The 18,116-nt window shown below is 39.4% G+C and overlaps 2 long non-coding RNA genes across 2 annotated transcripts in view; one reads left to right on the top strand and one right to left on the bottom strand.

Moving 5' to 3' along the window:
• LOC118494244 overlaps positions 1-172 on the bottom strand; it is a 21,678-nt gene extending 21,506 nt beyond the window's left edge. Inside the window, exon 1 of the long non-coding RNA XR_004896356.1 lies at positions 1-172. This is a non-coding gene — a long non-coding RNA (uncharacterized LOC118494244).
• The window catches only part of LOC116059236, a 24,797-nt gene extending 7,661 nt beyond the window's left edge, over positions 1-17,136 (top strand). The window contains exons 2-3 of the long non-coding RNA XR_004107261.2: positions 7,984-8,000; positions 16,996-17,136. This is a non-coding gene — a long non-coding RNA (uncharacterized LOC116059236). The remainder of the gene's footprint in view (positions 1-7,983; positions 8,001-16,995) is intronic.
• The last annotated feature ends 980 nt before the right edge of the window (positions 17,137-18,116 follow it).

Consider the following 18,116-nt stretch of genomic DNA (forward strand, 5'->3'; position numbering starts at 1 on the left):
TAGTTAAAGCAACACCAAAGATTCTTTTGTACCTTAAAATAATGTTTCCAAAATCGTTTCAGTGGTTAATCAACTCATAACAGGGTGAACAGCACTTCTGCATTTGCTTTGCAGCCCTCTATCAGCTATAACCGCATTATGTAAGTTTGCCAGATCGGGTAGCGGATCTGTAGTTTCCAATCTGTAGGGGGCCCGAAGCGGGAAAAGTTCTCTAGTGTTGCTTTAAAGGGGTGATAGAATGATTATATAGGGTATTTCACACTGTTCCTTAAGGTCTCCTAATAGGGTATGTAACATTGGTTGTGCTGAAAATTGCCCGAATGCTATTTTATTAGGCCCATAACTACCCTGTGAATATGGCTCTATTTGGAACAAGAGCTTTTCTTCCAAATATGGTATGCTCATGAATATTTAGATGAGCTGTGTGCTGATTGGTTTGAGCGAACCCCATACATTGTTTGTCGGGCTATTTCGTTATTAAATTCACTTCTGAGACTTTTTTATGCGAGAAATCAACTATATAAAGCTCAAATATGGGCCATTTTAAGAAAATTGATGGCTAATTGCAAATTTGGTAAGACGTGTCGGACTTTAGGAGCTCCACACAGTCTGACGAGAAAACGGCAACCTCCATACCCAGTGAAAGTCACCTTTTCTCAGTTACTGGGCTACCGGGGCTTGGGGCTGCGGAGCTGGCCGGCTGCCAGCTGCCAGCATAACTAGAGTATATTTACAGTTTGAATTTCGTCACGCCACTTACATAACATCTACCCCAAGGTCTTATAAAGCTAACAATGGTGTCCGATTTCAATTTAATGCATTTTTGTGAACATGAGGGATTTTGTTAGCTGCTACTGTCCCTTCAATCCTATGGGTAAAGATCGCGACTAGCTGCAGGCCCTGGAGCTCCATCAGGGCCTCGGCATTTTGTAGTCCAGTAACCCAGAAACGGTGACTTTGCGCAGATATGGAGCGCCGCGGAGATCCAGCTAGCTCACAGCGAGTCTATGAAGTAGGACACGCCGGGCGGCGAGGCAGCACCGGCCGTTGTCATGTAGCCTGCTGAGCTCCTGCTGAACTGCGACACACAGTCAGACAAAATTTGCAATTAGCCATCAATTTTCGTAAAACGGCCCATATTTGACCTCTACGTGGTTGATTTCTCGCATAAAAAAAGTCTCAGAAGTGAATTTAGTAATTAAATAGCGGACCTCTGGAGATCTGCATGACCTAGCTAGATTCAGAAGACTAAGCTGACCTCAGGTCAGTGGTGTAGCCTATGCAAATGTTGGGGCGTGACAAAGACTAGGAGTTGAGATATTGACGTCAACTTTTAGCTTTGTTCAGATTCGCCCCTTTTTCAGCGGCAGTTTCAAAATGTGAGATTTGCATAGTAAAGGGGTATCAATGGGATTTTGAGCTTCTATGTATGTCCTATTTACCCACTGAACTGTCGTTATTCAACTATGACAACGTAAAATCGGTTTTGCATTCTATCACCCCTTTAAGATTAGAAAAAAATCATGGTTTGGATTAAAACACTCCCCGGACTAACCCTGGATAAAGGTCTTGCGTTGCCAGGATGCAAACTAAGCTTCCCAGCTTGAAAGCCCTGTGTTTTATGACCCAGCCATCCACCCCGACCTCCTCCCTACATAGACCACAGCGTTATTATACAGTGGCAGTCACTGTGGTGAAAAACAGCAATGAATACATGGAATACATTACAGTGCTCTACTTTTCATAGCTATATGTGTGAATGGTTCATGAGAACAGCCTGTTTGAGGTCACATGCACCACAGACGTGTATTGGGTGTCAGCTGGAGCAACTCCATCATTATCAAACTTGTCTTCGCATTCACAGACTGCCAAGTTTAATTAGAGCTGCTATTGATTAGACTTTGCACCCATTGAAAACCCAAGTTAAAAATGTTTATAATGGGAAAAGTTTAATTAATGTAACCTGCCTGCACTTTACTGCAAGTCACTTTTACTGCGAGTGAGCTACGTAAATGTGTGCTATGAAAATTTAAAACAGACATCATCAAGAGAGGAAATTGATCTCATGTGTTCTCATTCGCCATGAAACTGAAGTGCATCAATCTTTCTGTTTTATTGTTACTGGATGAAAAACAAATTACTAGAAGGGCTTAACTGGAATGGAAAGGAGAGTCATGTGAGTCATGCAGGTTTTGATTCACTTTTTTACAGTAAAAACAGATGTCACTTGCATTTTGTCATCGCTGCTGATGGGCGACGACACAAAGAATAGGAGAAAGAGTGGGTGAAGAAGAAACGAATCAGCATTTTATCAGCGTAACAAAGTGAACGCTCTCTCCATCTCCTTCTCTTCTGAGCTTCCCACAGGTTTATCATGCGTTGCCTGCGACCTGGTTTGTGTGGTGGATAGGGCGGTAACTAGAGCGATGGAGGCTGAAGGGGAACATGGTGACTAGTTTATCATGTTAGCCTAGTTAGATGAAAGCGATAAGAAAGAGATGCTCATTAAATCCTTCCGTCTCCTTTGCCCAACTCCACATTTCCCTGTTTTCCTTCCTCTTCCCTCTTACCCAGTGTCACAGCTTTGCATCATGCTTGGCGAGAGTAACAACCTGGTAATGATATGCTTCCTGCTGCTCATTTTGCCCTCTAAACTGGAATCATTGTCAGCACTAATGACAGGTAGAATCTGTCATCATTGATGTTTTACGTATCATTACTTTGTCGCTATTTGCTGAAACCAGACTGCCAAAGAGCGGTGCCTGGGTCATTTCGCGCAAGTTACAATTAAAGATGAGGGGAACAGTGTAAGATCACTGTAGGTAAACATAGTCTTGATGATGCTCTTTTGTGTGGTGTGTGACAGTTTTATTGGCCTCTTTATGTTATGTGTTTTATATTGTTGCCGTTTTATGCTGGCTTCCTAAACCCTTAAAAAAGGCATTTTCTCAATGAAACCTGGTAAAATAAAGGGAATTAAAAATAGAAAAATCTGTTAAAATGGTCCATTTGTTCATGAAGTCAACTGAAGTCAGCGTTGTAGCTTTACACACTTGTACAGATTGCCCACACATGCACAAACTCCAAGTATCAATGCCCGTCTTCATGCCCAAGCCCTTGACATTTCCTTGACATTTGTTGACATTTATGTACACATGTAAACTGCAGATTTTGAGAGTTTATCAAAAATAGAAGAAGAATAGCGATGGCCAAATGTCAACAGGCTCCGGCCATCTGTTGTTATGGCTCCAGCACTGAGGGACAGTGTCATAGTGGACACTTCTGCTGTGTCAGGGCTCAGTATTGTTTTTTTCATGGGGTCCGGCCTATAGCTTCATAGACACAATAAACTGGCCACTGTTTAATGAAGATTAGCCCCTGAGAACTCCTTTTTCATGTCTGAAGCATAGACTGTATTGACATAGTCTCCTTGTCATCACCCATAGGTTTCTGAAGAGCTCAAAGTGGGCGGCTCCCAGTGGCTCTCGTCGCCATTGGCAGTGCCTAACATCTCCTATCTCCTGGCTATTCCAAAATTGGGCAAACAGGTGGAGCATGGATGGAGCTGAGGTGGGCTCTCATGGGAAGATGCAGGACTCCGGCTCGAACGCTGTATCCATGGCCACGTTCAGCCCCGACAAAACGCAGCAACCCATTTTTTAAAATGAAACCGGGGTGTATCACCTGTGACATAGCCAATAAACGGGAGACACACCCACCAAATCTCATAGCAGTTGCACACCGTTCTGAGGAAACATGTTGTTCAACCAGGAAACTGTAGCAAAACGGTGCACACCGTTTTGAGATTGAACGTGGTTTATCGGTGTTTTTTGCCCCCAACGGCTCCTTCCAGGCAGCGCTGCCTGGAAGGCACTAGGATTAGGCACTGGTTATGGTTAAGTGCTTTGGAGGCAGCGGTCTTATTATACATGGGGTTGACTCCCTTTTAGAGCCAGCTTCAAGTGGCCATTTGAGGACCTGCAGTTTTTGGCATTGGCCTCATTTTTCAGCACCGGGGGTTCGCACATGGTCTGAAGTATTTATCTACTTTAAGTGTTTCTAACTAAATAAGCACCTAAGAGCTTGCGTCATATTTTTGTCAATCTTTTTATTGATTGTGATAACACCCTACTCGCAAAACTGATTGCTAAGATCTTGGATCATGTTGACATCACTACAACGCAACAAGGGTATCAAACGGAAGATCAGACAGGTTGTAAACCACCCAACAGTTTAGCCAGATTATCTAAAATACTTAGAAATAAAATAGTCCTGAAACATCTGCAATAATCCTTCATTTCACAGGAAAAATGTGCACACACAACTATACATATAACTGCGGTTCACAAAACCCACGGTTTGGTTCGTATCACGGTTTAAGGGTCACGGTTTTCGGTTCTGTACGGTTCTTTTTTCTTTTAATCTTTAACACTCCAGAAATATACTTCAGCATATGATATATAGCTAAAATTAGCATATTGAATGCATGTTGCACAATACATGCACACAGTGGCAGTTCTATCTATTATTTTATTTCCGCTGTCATCATAGGTAACATGAAATCCAAAATGTTCCCACACACCAGACTATATACGACGCTGGCGCATCCTCCAACTCCAGACAGCCTTCCTCATCTCTCCCACTTGCCATTTCTACACGTGACGTGACCTGCAGCACTCCACACTCCACCTGAGGAGGGCTCGGCTCGGCGCCTCTCAAAATCTGACGAAAATCTTTTAAACTGACCTTTGTCAATCAAAAGAACAGACAGATTCAGCAACTGTATGGCCTATTTCTTGCTTAAAATGTTTTCAGAAACACTTTTCGGTGAACTATTTTCGTAAAATACGAGGTTGTATTCTGAACGAGACGCCATTAAAGTCTGTTTTGAAATTCGGGAGCAGCAAGAACCACGTGACGCGTTAGTTCAATCAGCTGCCATGTGTTGCGTTCGTCACGCTCATCCCCCTTGTTGTTTCCAGTAAGTGTTTTAACATAGGTGTCGAAAGTGGGCACTACAGCAGTAAGTGGTTAGTGCACATTAACAGTGTACTGACGAACCGTGCGACACACACACACTCCGAACCGGGACAAGCGAACCAAGCGGTTCAGATGTTTTTTCATGAACCGTACCACCCCTAATATAATATAATATAATATATAATATATTATATTCCATTAAAATGTTTAGAAAATTTCCGTTTGCAAATGCTAGTATGACTAAGCCCTTACAAGGTAAATGCCACAGGCAAGCACATAAGTAAGTTTCAGTAAGGAGAAAACACAGATGGAGCAGGGCAAGAAAATAATTAATATTCAAAGGAACAATCAAAAGAGTATTACGAAACAGCCAAATGGATATAACAACTGTTACATGTGTACACACACATGTGGCCTGGCATCATTTTAAACTTTTGATTGCTAAAGTAATTTTAATTATAGAGAAGTTAATGTACCATAGCCTTGCATGCAAGCCCCATACAAGACTCCTTATCAGCAGCAAATCATCTCAAAGCAACATTCCTTTCGAAAGTTCGTCCTACACTGTCAGAGAAATTGCAACCAGCTCGGCCTATCTGATGGAAACGATATTAAGAGATTTTTATGACAGATGCGGAGACAGACGATTATCGTTAGCATATGGTGCTTCATGATTCAGTCATGCTGTGACTGAGTGAAAGACCAATATAGACACTCAGATTTGCCAAATTCCTTAAACAGCCTCACACCCGATGATCAGAGGAAGGATTAAAGCTTGAATATGGTGAGAAGGAGCAGTGATTTTGCAACAAAGTGATGGGGGGTGGGGAGGGGGGCATGGACAGGTCAACGGTGTGACAAAGAACACTCAGTGTTCTCATTTGTGCTATCAACTATCGGATGAATCGCCATGAGATTTGGTTCAGACTTTCATGTCTCCTGCAAGATGAATCAGAATAACTGGGGATCCTTTGACTTTTCACCTAGCACCATCATCAGGTCAGCTTAAATTTGTCCAATACTTTATGACTAAATACCTTGCGTTTAGTGCTAATCAGCAAATATTAGCATGTTAAAACGTAACTCTCGCCAAAATGCAACCTAGGGTCTTTTTGTGAATGTACCCGAGTCAAACTTTCGTTTAAAAGCATATTTAGGATGGAATCGCCACTTTCAAGATTTACCGTATTTTTCGTTTTTTGACCTTTTCAATGGGAGTGCTAGGGACACTTTTATGCTAGCCTCAAAATAGCTATTTTTAAAACACTAAGAAGGCTCAACACAACATCGTCACCTTCCTAAAATAATGGCCTATGTCATTTTTTGACAAAAAATATTCTTTTTTTCCTAAATCATCTCCTCATGGTGCTGGCCACCTCTGGTAAAATTGCCTACATCCTCAGTTGAACAGGTCTTGTGATTCCACACCTTATACACACAGTATAATGGCCTAAGTGAAGCGTGTGACTTAGGCCATTTCGTTTTTTGTGTTTTCTGAAAAACCTGAAAAAATGACTTAGGCCATTATTTTAGGAAGGTGACGACATGAAACTTTGCTTGAAGTATCACCAGGGCCTCTACACCTTAACGAAAGCATTGACAACATTGTTTGTGTACCCAGAGTTTACTAAAAAGAAAGGTTTTGAGCAACTCACGTTAGAAGTTGTTGTTTACGCTATCCGCCATTTTCCCAGTCCAAAATAGGCGATCTCCGAATGCGAATGAATGGACTCCATAGGAGGAAATGTCATTCTTATATGAGGCTCCTTTTTCAACTACAAGGTCAATATTGTGTTTCACTAACGACAAAACAACGAATTATCCGTGCATTTACATAGAACTAAGCTTTTGGAGCTTTCCATCTTTACTCTCCTCCCTCGACTATTTTTGACTGGCTCGATAGACGGCGACCGGAAGAACAACAGTTGTGTCTTCTGTGAGCCTTCTTAGTGTTTTAAAAATAGCTATTTTGAGGCTAGCATAAAAGTGCCCCTAGCACTCCCATTAGAGCTTAGATCGGCCCAAAAAATCAAGCCCGAACCTGCCCGAGCCCGAGCACGTTGTGTCTGAGCCCGGCCCGGCCCGGCCCGACACATTAACTGTAATTATGAGCCCGAGCCCGATTTAAACCTGACAATTTTTTAATACGTGGGCCGTTATAACTGACGTTCTCAACTACAATTCAGAGTTGTTTGAACTGGAGAAATCTGTTTAGAATAATACAACAAGGACGAAGCATGTAAACTGCGCTGTTTGTTTAGAATGGAACGGATCGCAAGTGGATCCGAATGAAGAAACGTAAAAAAAAAAAAAGAAACAATGATGAACAACATATTGTTGTCACTGCCCACGACTTGTTTAAACTGCTTCCATACCTCCGACTTTCCTCCACACTTGCTCAAAGTTAATTCTCCTGTTTTTCTTTTTTTCTTTACATCTTCAAGCTCCCGGTGTGATGCGTGCGAGAGGAGGAGACTCCGCGCATGACACGTGCTGCATTTTGTAACTGCAGCCTAACTTTTGTACACATTTGTTACTTTTATATAGCCTATATATATATTTATTATATTTCTGATTATGGCATAGCTATCTCCCCACCCAAATAGGATAATAAGGTAATGGATAAAATTGCTTGATCAAGGGTCCGGCCCGAGGATGTGGCAGAAAATAACGGCCCGAGCCCGACCCGAGGTCCGGTCGGGCTCGGGTCGGGCTCGGGCTTAGGCCGAGAATCTAAACTCTAACTCCCATTCAAAAGGCCATTTGACCGAAAAACGAGAATATGGTAAATCTTCAGTCTTTCTAAAGACAAAGGGGAAAAAATGGATGAATGGATGGAGACTGAAAAATAAAAGATAGAAGAAATAGTAATTTACTAAATTGATTCAGGCGAATTAGTCAACAATGAAAATATTGACTTACTGTACAGCAAGATTCTTGCAGTGATGGTTGGTGTTTGAACTTCCTGTAAAATCATTACAGCAACAGTATTATCGCTCTAAGTGCAAATGATTTCACTAGTTTTGATCTGTCTTTGCCGGAATAGGTGGCCTTGCACTGCACGGAATGAAAAAAAAACCATCTTCTCATTAAATCGGAATCCCTCTGTGATTTACTGCGTTAATTTTTGATCATACATACGCAGATAACAGCTTTGATATTCAGGGAGCGGCGTGTGGTGTATTGATGATTTGATTACTTCTGCATTTTCTGTCGTGCCGTTCAGCCGGAATGGCTTCTGTAATGAGAAGACACATACTGTAGCTTACGCAGATAAATTCCCTTCATTGCCTTGGGTTCACTGGAGGTTTGTTTTCCCTGCATCAACAAAATGCAATAATTCAGACTTTATTGAAAATATCAATTTGATTGTATATTTTCAATAGTTTGCAATGCTGCTTGTGTGGTTGCCAGGTACTCTGCATATAGAGAATAGATGTTCTAGTCCAGGCAATTTGGATAGAGGCAACTACTATTTCTTTATAAAACACAATAGGCATTTTGATCTGGCAAAGTATGAATGTGTGGGGTGAATAGTTCCTGTAGTGTGTAAAGCGCTTTGAGTGGTCGCTAAAACTAGAAAAGAGCTATATAAATGCAGTCCATTTTTAGTCGCTCTTCTTTTTGCTCTGTTTTGGTGTCCACTATCTCCTGAGAGAAACATCTGGCAATGCTCCATATATTAAACAGCTTGGCACTAACTTTGTCTATCTGCAGTTTGGTTGAGGGAAGGTAGGGCACAGTGGGTACTGTCCTCTTAGAGGCGGTTGGAATAATTATGACAATTTTTCAGACTATTGTAGTCTGTTCGAGTTCCTCATCATGACATTCTGTGACAGCAGTTATCTTGGCAGCTTGACAGATGATTGGCACATTTATATAGTAAAGCCATCAGGAGACAATTCCAACTTGTTTTTACTCGTCATTAAGTTATTTCCTCATTGGCAGCAAACACTTTAATTCTGCCAGAAACCATATGAAAATAAGACTCAGATTGGAAACCAGAAACATCCTCTAAATGAATGTGGGTAAGTGGTTGTTTGCACTGTTCTACGAAGTTACACAAACCCTTAATTACACCCATAACCCATTACATAATATCTGCTATATTTAATGACGGAACCAAGGCTTAAACCTCAGCAGGCATGTCACATCTGCAAGCTACTTCACAGGCTCCTGGCCCCTTGAAATAAGATTGATAAAGTTGAAGTGGAATTCCTTTTTGATGAGACATCTAAACTCTAAACAGTGCTGTGACCACAGAGAACATGGATAAAAGCTGCAGATCGTTTTTCTTCTGGACATTTTGCAGCCGAGAACGAACACTTGCGTGGCTTCTCGCTATTGTGGCTGTAACTCTCTCCAGACGGTTGAAAAAAGCCGAAGGCCAGCCAAGTTATGGACACACACACACACACACACACACACACACACACACACACACTTAGGCATCCAGGAATACCTTGACTCAGTCTTTCTATCTGATGGCATCAGTCCTGCGAGCGTGTGTGTGTGTGTGTTACACGCCTAGGTTTTCAGTGGCTTATGGAAATGTTCTCCCACCTACGATACTACATCTGTTCCCCTGGTACCACTCCCCCCCCCCCCTACTTCCCTCTGATCTGTGTCCAGATGACATTCCCTTCTGGCCAGCTTCATCACAGTCCCATGATGAATGAGACGGCCTCATTTACATAATAAACTGCTGGAGCTGGAGACGCAAGACCTAAAGGAAACCCACTTGAACTCTGGATGCACATCTGAACTCTGTGAGACACCTTTTGTTTCTTTTCTGGATAAAAAGAAGACACATTTACCGTAGAGTAGTACATTAAGATAAAGTTCTTAGATATTGTGAGATAGACATGTATTGGTGAAAGTCAGCTTTGTGATATTTTTTTTATCTGTGAGATAAATGAGTAAACATGTACTGGTGAAATTAGATTTAGCTTTAGTGTACACAACTTTTAAATTCTAAAAGTTTGCCCACTATAATTTTGCCATCATTTGAAGACAAATTTATAGTGGTCCTCAATTTATTTTTGTCATTATGTCTGTTACTTTGTGCCACAACAGCACATCTTGACAATATACTACCATTTGCCATGAAATTTCACATGCATATTTGTGGTCCACAGAGGACGATTCCTAACAAGACGAAGAGTAACCAGCCATGCTAGCTGCTGTATAGGGACAGTTTCGCTTTGAGTTTAACGCTAATGTCAGTATGCTGTCGGTATAGCAGTTGTAACTGTGTGTGTAAACTGCATGCCACAATTAATCAGAACGCACAAGGCCAAATTGCCCCCTAATTTATCATATGACCAGGTGCGGACAAAATGTATAATTTAAAAGGCTAACAGTTGGACGCAGTCACTCCACATAAAATACACCGGGCTCACTTTCAGTTAACTTCATGTACAACAATGAGGGAAAAACGTATTACCAATCTTAAAATTCTTAAAGTCTAGCTCAGATTTTTTGCAGCACGTTTGTACGGGTTGTTCACCAAGCCTGTTTGTCTGCTACTGACAACGTGATCTTCACCTGTTAAACTGACTTTACCAAATAGTACGCAACTGTCCTGCAATCATTACAGACATGTGAACTAACCACAGGCACTTGTCATGTGCATGGACTTATGGCGGTGCGCTGGTGAGAATGAATTGGGAAAAAAAAATGCTGGAATAGGCCCACTTTAACCCCTGCCACTAACCAGCGCATGAGTCATATCTTGAACACAAAGGCCATTTGCAGTCTATATTCTTGTCACGTCCCGCCTGCCGTGACTCCCTCACGGTGACAGTCAGTGTGGTGTGTGTGAATGTGTTTTGTTTTATTTCCTAATTTTTGTTATGCCTGCAGTGAGGTTGGTGTGTTTTGGTTTTCTGTCTCTGTTTCTGTGTCCACCTTCATTTTCCACAGTGTGTGGACACGCCCCCCCATGCTGCTCTCTCCCCGCACCTGGCACCAATCCTAATCAGCGCACCTGCAACTCATCCTGCTCATCATCTGCCTTTAAAGACCAGTCTGACTTTCCTCTCCCTGCTGGATTGTTGCTTACTACCAGTGTTCTATTTCACCAGCCTTTGTTATTTGGTCCGAGTTGAGTTTCCGGTTCCGGTTCCTGTTCCTGTTCCTGTTCCTGTTCTTGTTCTTGTTCTGATCTGTCTGCTCTGTCTGCTCCGTGTTCCAGAAATAACCCATCTTCAGAATCCTCTGCCTGCCCAGCCATCTTCGGACCCAGCACCTCAACTGCCAACCCAGCCAGCTTTGGACCCAGCCAGCTTTGGACCCAGCACTCCCCTGCCAGCTCACCAACAAGATTCTTTTGCAGCAACTCCAGTCTGCGCCTGAGTTGTATCCCCAACCCTGACAATTCTTGATCCTGTAGAAAAAGAATCCCCACGCTAACCACTGTCAGACAAAATTACAGGAACACAAAAAATGTAAAAATCTAACATAACAACTAGATGCTATCAAGGGAATAAGTTCTCACGTTTCCTGTTGTGCAAGCAAAAACTATATTGTAAACGTTTGTAGCCCCACAATCGATTTCAAAATCATTTTAAAGACTGTCGGTAGGTTTGTGATTAAGGTAAAACCTTTTAGGTTTGGGGTTGCAATAAACATTACATTACAACAGCCAGTTCTTCTTACCATTAAATCAGATGAAATGATCTTAATTGGTTTGGTGCAGTAGCAAATGCTATCGTAATATAAAGAAGGAAATTAGCAAATCAGAGTTGACACAACTAACAAAATCGAAACTACTTACCAACACTACACAGCTGCAAACACACGTTGGCCAGATCAAGTAGTCATGGCTCAGTTGGAACAGTCATAGGGTGAGTTTAAGCTTGATGCTTATTTGGCCAGATGTGACCAGTAGCCTACACAGCATACCCGTTTCATGGTTAGTTGCAATGTGTTGCATACAGGCCAGATATGGCATAGGCATACACAGTAAGCTGTTTTTTTTGGGTGAATTTGGCCTGTTTGTATTTGGGCCATGTACGAGCCATACGCAGCAAGCCAGTTTTTGAGTACCATTTCAGCTTGTAGCTTGTGGGCTGAATATGGTGAAACAGTTTGTTTTAGCTACAACTTTACTCTGGCCAAACAAGCTATATGTCTCTATGTTCTGATGTTGTATCTACTGTACACTGGTCCAACTACACAAAGCTGTAAGTTACAAAGGATAATGTCTGGAGTTCAAAGTTTCCTTCTGTTATTAACAACTAAATTAAAGTGGGGAGACAGGGGGGGAACTGTAATGGCAAAAACATATGGAAATTCAATCACTTAGAAATGTATACATGTCCACAAACAGCACGGAGGCTGTGCAAAGCACTCTTTTCCCCCTTTCTCTCCATTTGTCTTTCTGCTCTCTCACACACTCTCCTCCCTAACTCCTACACTTTTCCATCATTCAAATAATTCAAAACACCCACTCGAAGCCATTACGCAAATGGAAATATTGATCTCCTGTTCAGTCGCTCATTTCGTTTGGGGGGAAATGGCTTGAGACAAATGTGAGGGCCCTGGTCTTTTATTTAATCTTCACTGGGTAATATATATACATTCAAAAGGCTGCCTGCTATTTCTGACATGCAGGATGGAAACACAAGCGTTTGGTCAGACTCGGCACTACGGGGAAGGCCGCCTAGAGGCTTTTCAATCATGTACGGGATGTAAACATCTTCATCTGTTTTCCTCTCATGATGAAGAGGAAAACAGGAATAGGCCTGTTTCTGAGGCTGAGGTGAAGAAGAGAAAATATATTCACATGATCCCACAGTGGGTTTTCTGTTTATTCTCAACTTTGGTGTGTCTGAGAGTGCAGTAGTTTGCGTCTGTTTTTGAGGGTCTGAATTGCTATCTAGTGTACTTGGATGCATTCCTCTGTCTGTATTGTGTATATATGTGTGTCTCTGAATATATTTATGTCTTATATGGTTTGTCTGTGTGTGTTAATGTATCTGCTTACTCTGTGGGTGTGTGTGGACATGTGACAGACAAGTGAACAGACTGCTTGTCAGATGCAATTGGCAGGTAGCAGCTGTAGATCCCCCCCCCTCCACACACACACACACACACACACACACACACACACACAATGTCAGGCCACCGTAACAGGACTTTAATGAAGGAATCCAAAAGGGACTCTATACGAACAGATAGCTTGACAAAGCTAACAAATTAGATGGTGGAAAGTTGACCAAGCTAAAACACAACACTTGCAAGAGGATGAGTCAGAAAGAAGACAAAAGTGTTGAAAAATTATTTTTCCCTCAAAGTTAAGTAAGTAATAAAATAAGTGTGTGTGTTTTGATTGTAGCCTGTATTAAAATTGTGTGACCAGGGTTAATCTGTCTGTCAATACGTTTGCCCTGTGGGAGTGATTGATTGCTGTGATCGCTTTTCTGTTTCCTGTGTGAATAGGCACAGCCAGCTTTTAACCCACATAGCCAGACCGTGATCTTTAGTCTAAATGGTTGACACATGCACTGTGATTTCAGAAAGCAGCCGGTTGGATGAGAACAAGAATGGTCTTTGCTGCATTACATAATCCTCTCATCAAAGAATTTACATGTGTAATATCATTTAGATGCGGATTCAGCAGCATTCACAGTATTATCTGATTCTTCCATACAATTTTCAGTCACCTACTTCCTCTGTATACTTTTTAGATTAGATTAGATTCAACTTTATTGTCATTGTGCAGAGTACAAGTACAAAGACAGCAAAATGCAGTTTGCGTCCAACCAGAAGTGCAAAAAAAGCAGAAAAGTGCAATGTGATATAACAAGTATAGACAGGTGGTGCATAGGCAGGACAAGAAATATATTGCAGTGTTATAAGAGCAGAATAAATACAACAATTTTTGCTACAAAAACCATTCAAATATCACATCTGTGCTTGTATTCAACTTTTCTCCACCTTTTTCGACATACTATACAATGACTTTTTCGACATTCCATACTATGACTTCTTTCGACATACTATACTATGACTTTTTTGATACACTATACTATTACTTTTTCGACATACTATACCATGACTTTTGAATCACTTTTTTTGACATACTATACTATAACTTTTTTTCGAAACACCATACTATGACTTTTTTTTATCACTTTTTTCTACATACTATACTATGACAATTTTTGACATACTATGACTTTTTTCACGACATACATACTATGACTCTGTTATCACTTTTTCCAACATACTTTACTATGGCTTTTTTAGACACGCTATTCAATTACTTTTTTCTTACTTTTTTTTGACATACTATATTATGACTTTTTTCAACATACTATATTATGACTGTTTTTATCACTTTTTTTGACGTACTATAGTATGGCTTTTTTCATCACTTTTTTTTCGACATTTCAAACTATTGCTTTTTTATCACTTTTTTTACAAAATACTATACTATGACTTTTTCGACATACTAAAATATGTTTTTTTTTATCATTTTTTTCAACATTTTATACTATTGCTTTTTTTGTCACTTTTTTCGACATACTTTACTATGGCTTTTTAATAATTTTTTCGACATACTATACTGTGGCTTTTTTAATCACTTCTTCGACATACTATACTATGGCTTTTTAATATTTTTTTCGACATACTATACTATGGCTTTTTAATAATTTTTTTGACATACTATCAGACCCGGCTCCAGACACAAATTCACGGACGGGCATGCCATTATTTTTGGGGGGGCACAAATTAAATAAATCTCATCATGTAACATTATGTTAATTATCTTGCAAATGAGCATTGAATGAATGCATACAGGTCTACACGTTTAACAGATTTTATTTGGTATTGAAACAGCATAACAGCAGAGTGACTTAATTTTCACTGCGCAGTATGTACACTAAACATACAACTATTGCACACAACCCTTGCTTTGGGTTACAGTGTCGGCTAGCAGCACCGTGGCTAATGCTAGCTTTGGCAGTGACAACTTCAGAACTAACGTTACTCCCTGTACTTTTGCCGTCTTTGTCAATTTCTTCCACCAACCTTGGAGCTCGTTGATTAACATTAAGGAAACGCCATATATCCATAGCCTAAATTATCTCTTTAGTTTACATTAAGCTACCTATTCTCTCATACAAATTCCCGATAGCTTCCTGACATGCAGGCTGCATGTCAATTTCCATTTGAACCGCATCAGTTTTGACAAACCAATCAAGCTTGTCAGTTAAAAAAGGGCTCGTCCGTCCAGGGCGGGCACAGCAGACTCTGGGGGCGGGCCCGGCCCCCTAAAGCCCGCCCATAACGCCGGGACTGCATACTATACTGTGGCTTTTTTTATCGCTTTTGTTGAAATACTATACCGTGGCTTTTTCATCACTTTTTTAGACTTACTATACTAAGGCTTTTTTGTCACTTTTTCAACATCCTATACTATGGTTTTTTTCTATGTTTGTTTTGATATTTGCCTTATTATCTGTATTTTTTACTTGTTTTAACTGTAAGGTGTCCTTGAGTTCTTTGAAAGGCTCCCATAAATGAAATGCATTACTATTATTATGTTGGAAAAAGGCCATATTATAGTTTTTCAAAAAAAGTGATACAAAAGCCATAGTATGTTGAAAAACACATACATAAAGACATACTATACTATGGCTTTTTTGATCACTTTTTTCGACATACTATGCTGTGGCTTTTTTATCACTTTTTTTTCGACTTTTTAATAATTTTTTCGACATACTGTACTATGGCTTTTTTTTTTCTATGGCTTTTTTGTCACTTTTTTTCGATATACTATACTATGGCCGACATATTACAGTGGTGCTCATAAGTTTATGAACCCATGCTAAAGTTGACTAAAAAGAGGAATAAAAAAATCATCTTTTGGAAATTGATCTTAATGCCTTAATTAAAAAAATGAGGAAAAATCCAATCTTTAAGGACACCAATTTTCTTTGTGAATGAATAATATATCGTCAATAAATAAATGTTCTTCCTTAAAATACAGGGGGCATAAGTAAGTACACCCCTATGTTAAATTCCCATAGAGGCAGGCAGATTTTTATTTTTAAAGGCCAGTTATTTCATGGATCCAGGATACTATGCATCCTGATAAAGTTCCCTTGGCATTTGGAATTAAAATAGCCCCACATCATCACATACCCTTCACCATACCTAGAGATTGGCATGGGGTATGAGCACCACTTTCGACATACTATACTATGGCTTTTTAATAATTTTTTTCACCATACTATACTATGGCTTTTTTATCACTTTTTTCGACATACTATACCAGGGGTGGCCAACCAGTTAGGTATAAAGAGCCACAAAAAAAAACGCACCATAGCAAAAAGCCACACAACACATGCATGTCCACACTACAACAGCAACAGTGTCTTCCAGATCTAATGGCAGTCATTATACATAGCAGGTTTCATAGTTTTTTTTCTCAATTAGATTGACTCAGTGGGAAACCTGACAGTCTTTGTTATCCACAATCCTTTTCAGGTCTTGCTTGAACTCGGTTGTGGCCACTCGAAGTAACTCTCTCACTCATTTGTCACTAAAGGGGCTTTCAAACAGTCGGATTCAGTAGTGAAAGGGTTAACGAGGAAGGTGATCTGTGGCCGCTGTTTTTCCTCAGGTTGCAGAATCTGTCCTCAAAACTGTGCTGCATTATTTTCCATTTTAAAATAATTGGCAAATGTATTGGCAGATGCATTCAAATGTGTTTTTTTTTTTTACTTATCTGAAATACTGTATGTTTCAGAAAAGTTAAAAACAACAATCAACCAATGACACAGCCCCCAGCCACACAGTAAGAGCCTCACAGGAGCAGGCAAAGAGCCGCATATGGCTCAAGAGCCACAGGTTCGCCACCCCTGTACTATACTATGGCTTTTTCAACATATGTATAAGAATATATATATATATATATATATATATATATATATATATATATATATATATATATATATAAAATAGATAAATGTGATAGATAATGTGATAATTCTGAATGAGATATAAATCTGTGGTAATAATTTAATTATATGATAAGATAGAGAAATGTGGTCAAATATATTAGAGTTATTATATTATGTGTGAGTATATATGTAAATATATTTGTGTGAAGAGTATGTATGTGTAGTGTATATGTATGTATGTATGTGTCTAAATGTAAATGTATATGTATATATATGTTTGTGTGTATGTATGAATGTCGATATATATCTGTATATGGATTGTACATTCAAAACACCAAATTGTATGTAGTTACATGGGAGTGTTCCACAGTACTAAGGGTCAGGAAGGGAAGTTAAAAATATAATAATAATAATAATAATAATAATAATAATAATAATAATAATAATAATAATAATTAATTACTGAGCTATGGAAAAGGGGTAAGATTAAATAAGTGTAAACTTCTTCCTACTCCTTTTCAGACATGTCTATGTTGGTTAATGTTTCTTATTGTTTATTTAATGTTTTGCTTATTTAACCTGTTTGTACATTTCTTTGATGTTTTGTTTGGTTTATTGTTGATATGTCTGAAATAAATTTCGTCATTCATTCATTCAACATACTATACTGTGGTTTTTTTCTATATACTATACTATGGCTTTTTTTACTACTTTTTTGGACATACTATACTACGGCTTTTTTATCACGTCTTCAATATACTATAGTATGGCTTTTTATCACATTTTTCAACATACTATAGTATGGCTTTTTTCGACATACAGTACTATTGCTTTTTTATTATTTTTTTCAACATACTATAATATTACTTTTTCGTCACTTCTTTAACATAAGGCTTTTTATCACTTTTTTCGACATAGACAGTGGCTTTTGTATCACTTTTCGACATTATTATAAAATTACTTTTTAGACATACTATACTATGGCTTTTTCATAACTTTTTCAACATCCTATACTATGGCTTTTTTATCACTTTTGTCTACATACTATACTATGGCTATTTAATAACTTTTTTCTACATACTATACTGTAGCTTTTTAACTACTTTTTATGATTATATTATCGCTTTTTTATAAATTTTTTCGACATGCTATACCATGGCTTTTCGACATTCTATACTATGGTTTTTTTATCACTTTTTTGGACACACTATACTATGA

Source organism: Sander lucioperca, chromosome 22 (genome assembly GCF_008315115.2).
Source record: "Sander lucioperca isolate FBNREF2018 chromosome 22, SLUC_FBN_1.2, whole genome shotgun sequence".
NCBI lineage: Eukaryota > Metazoa > Chordata > Actinopteri > Perciformes > Percidae > Sander > Sander lucioperca.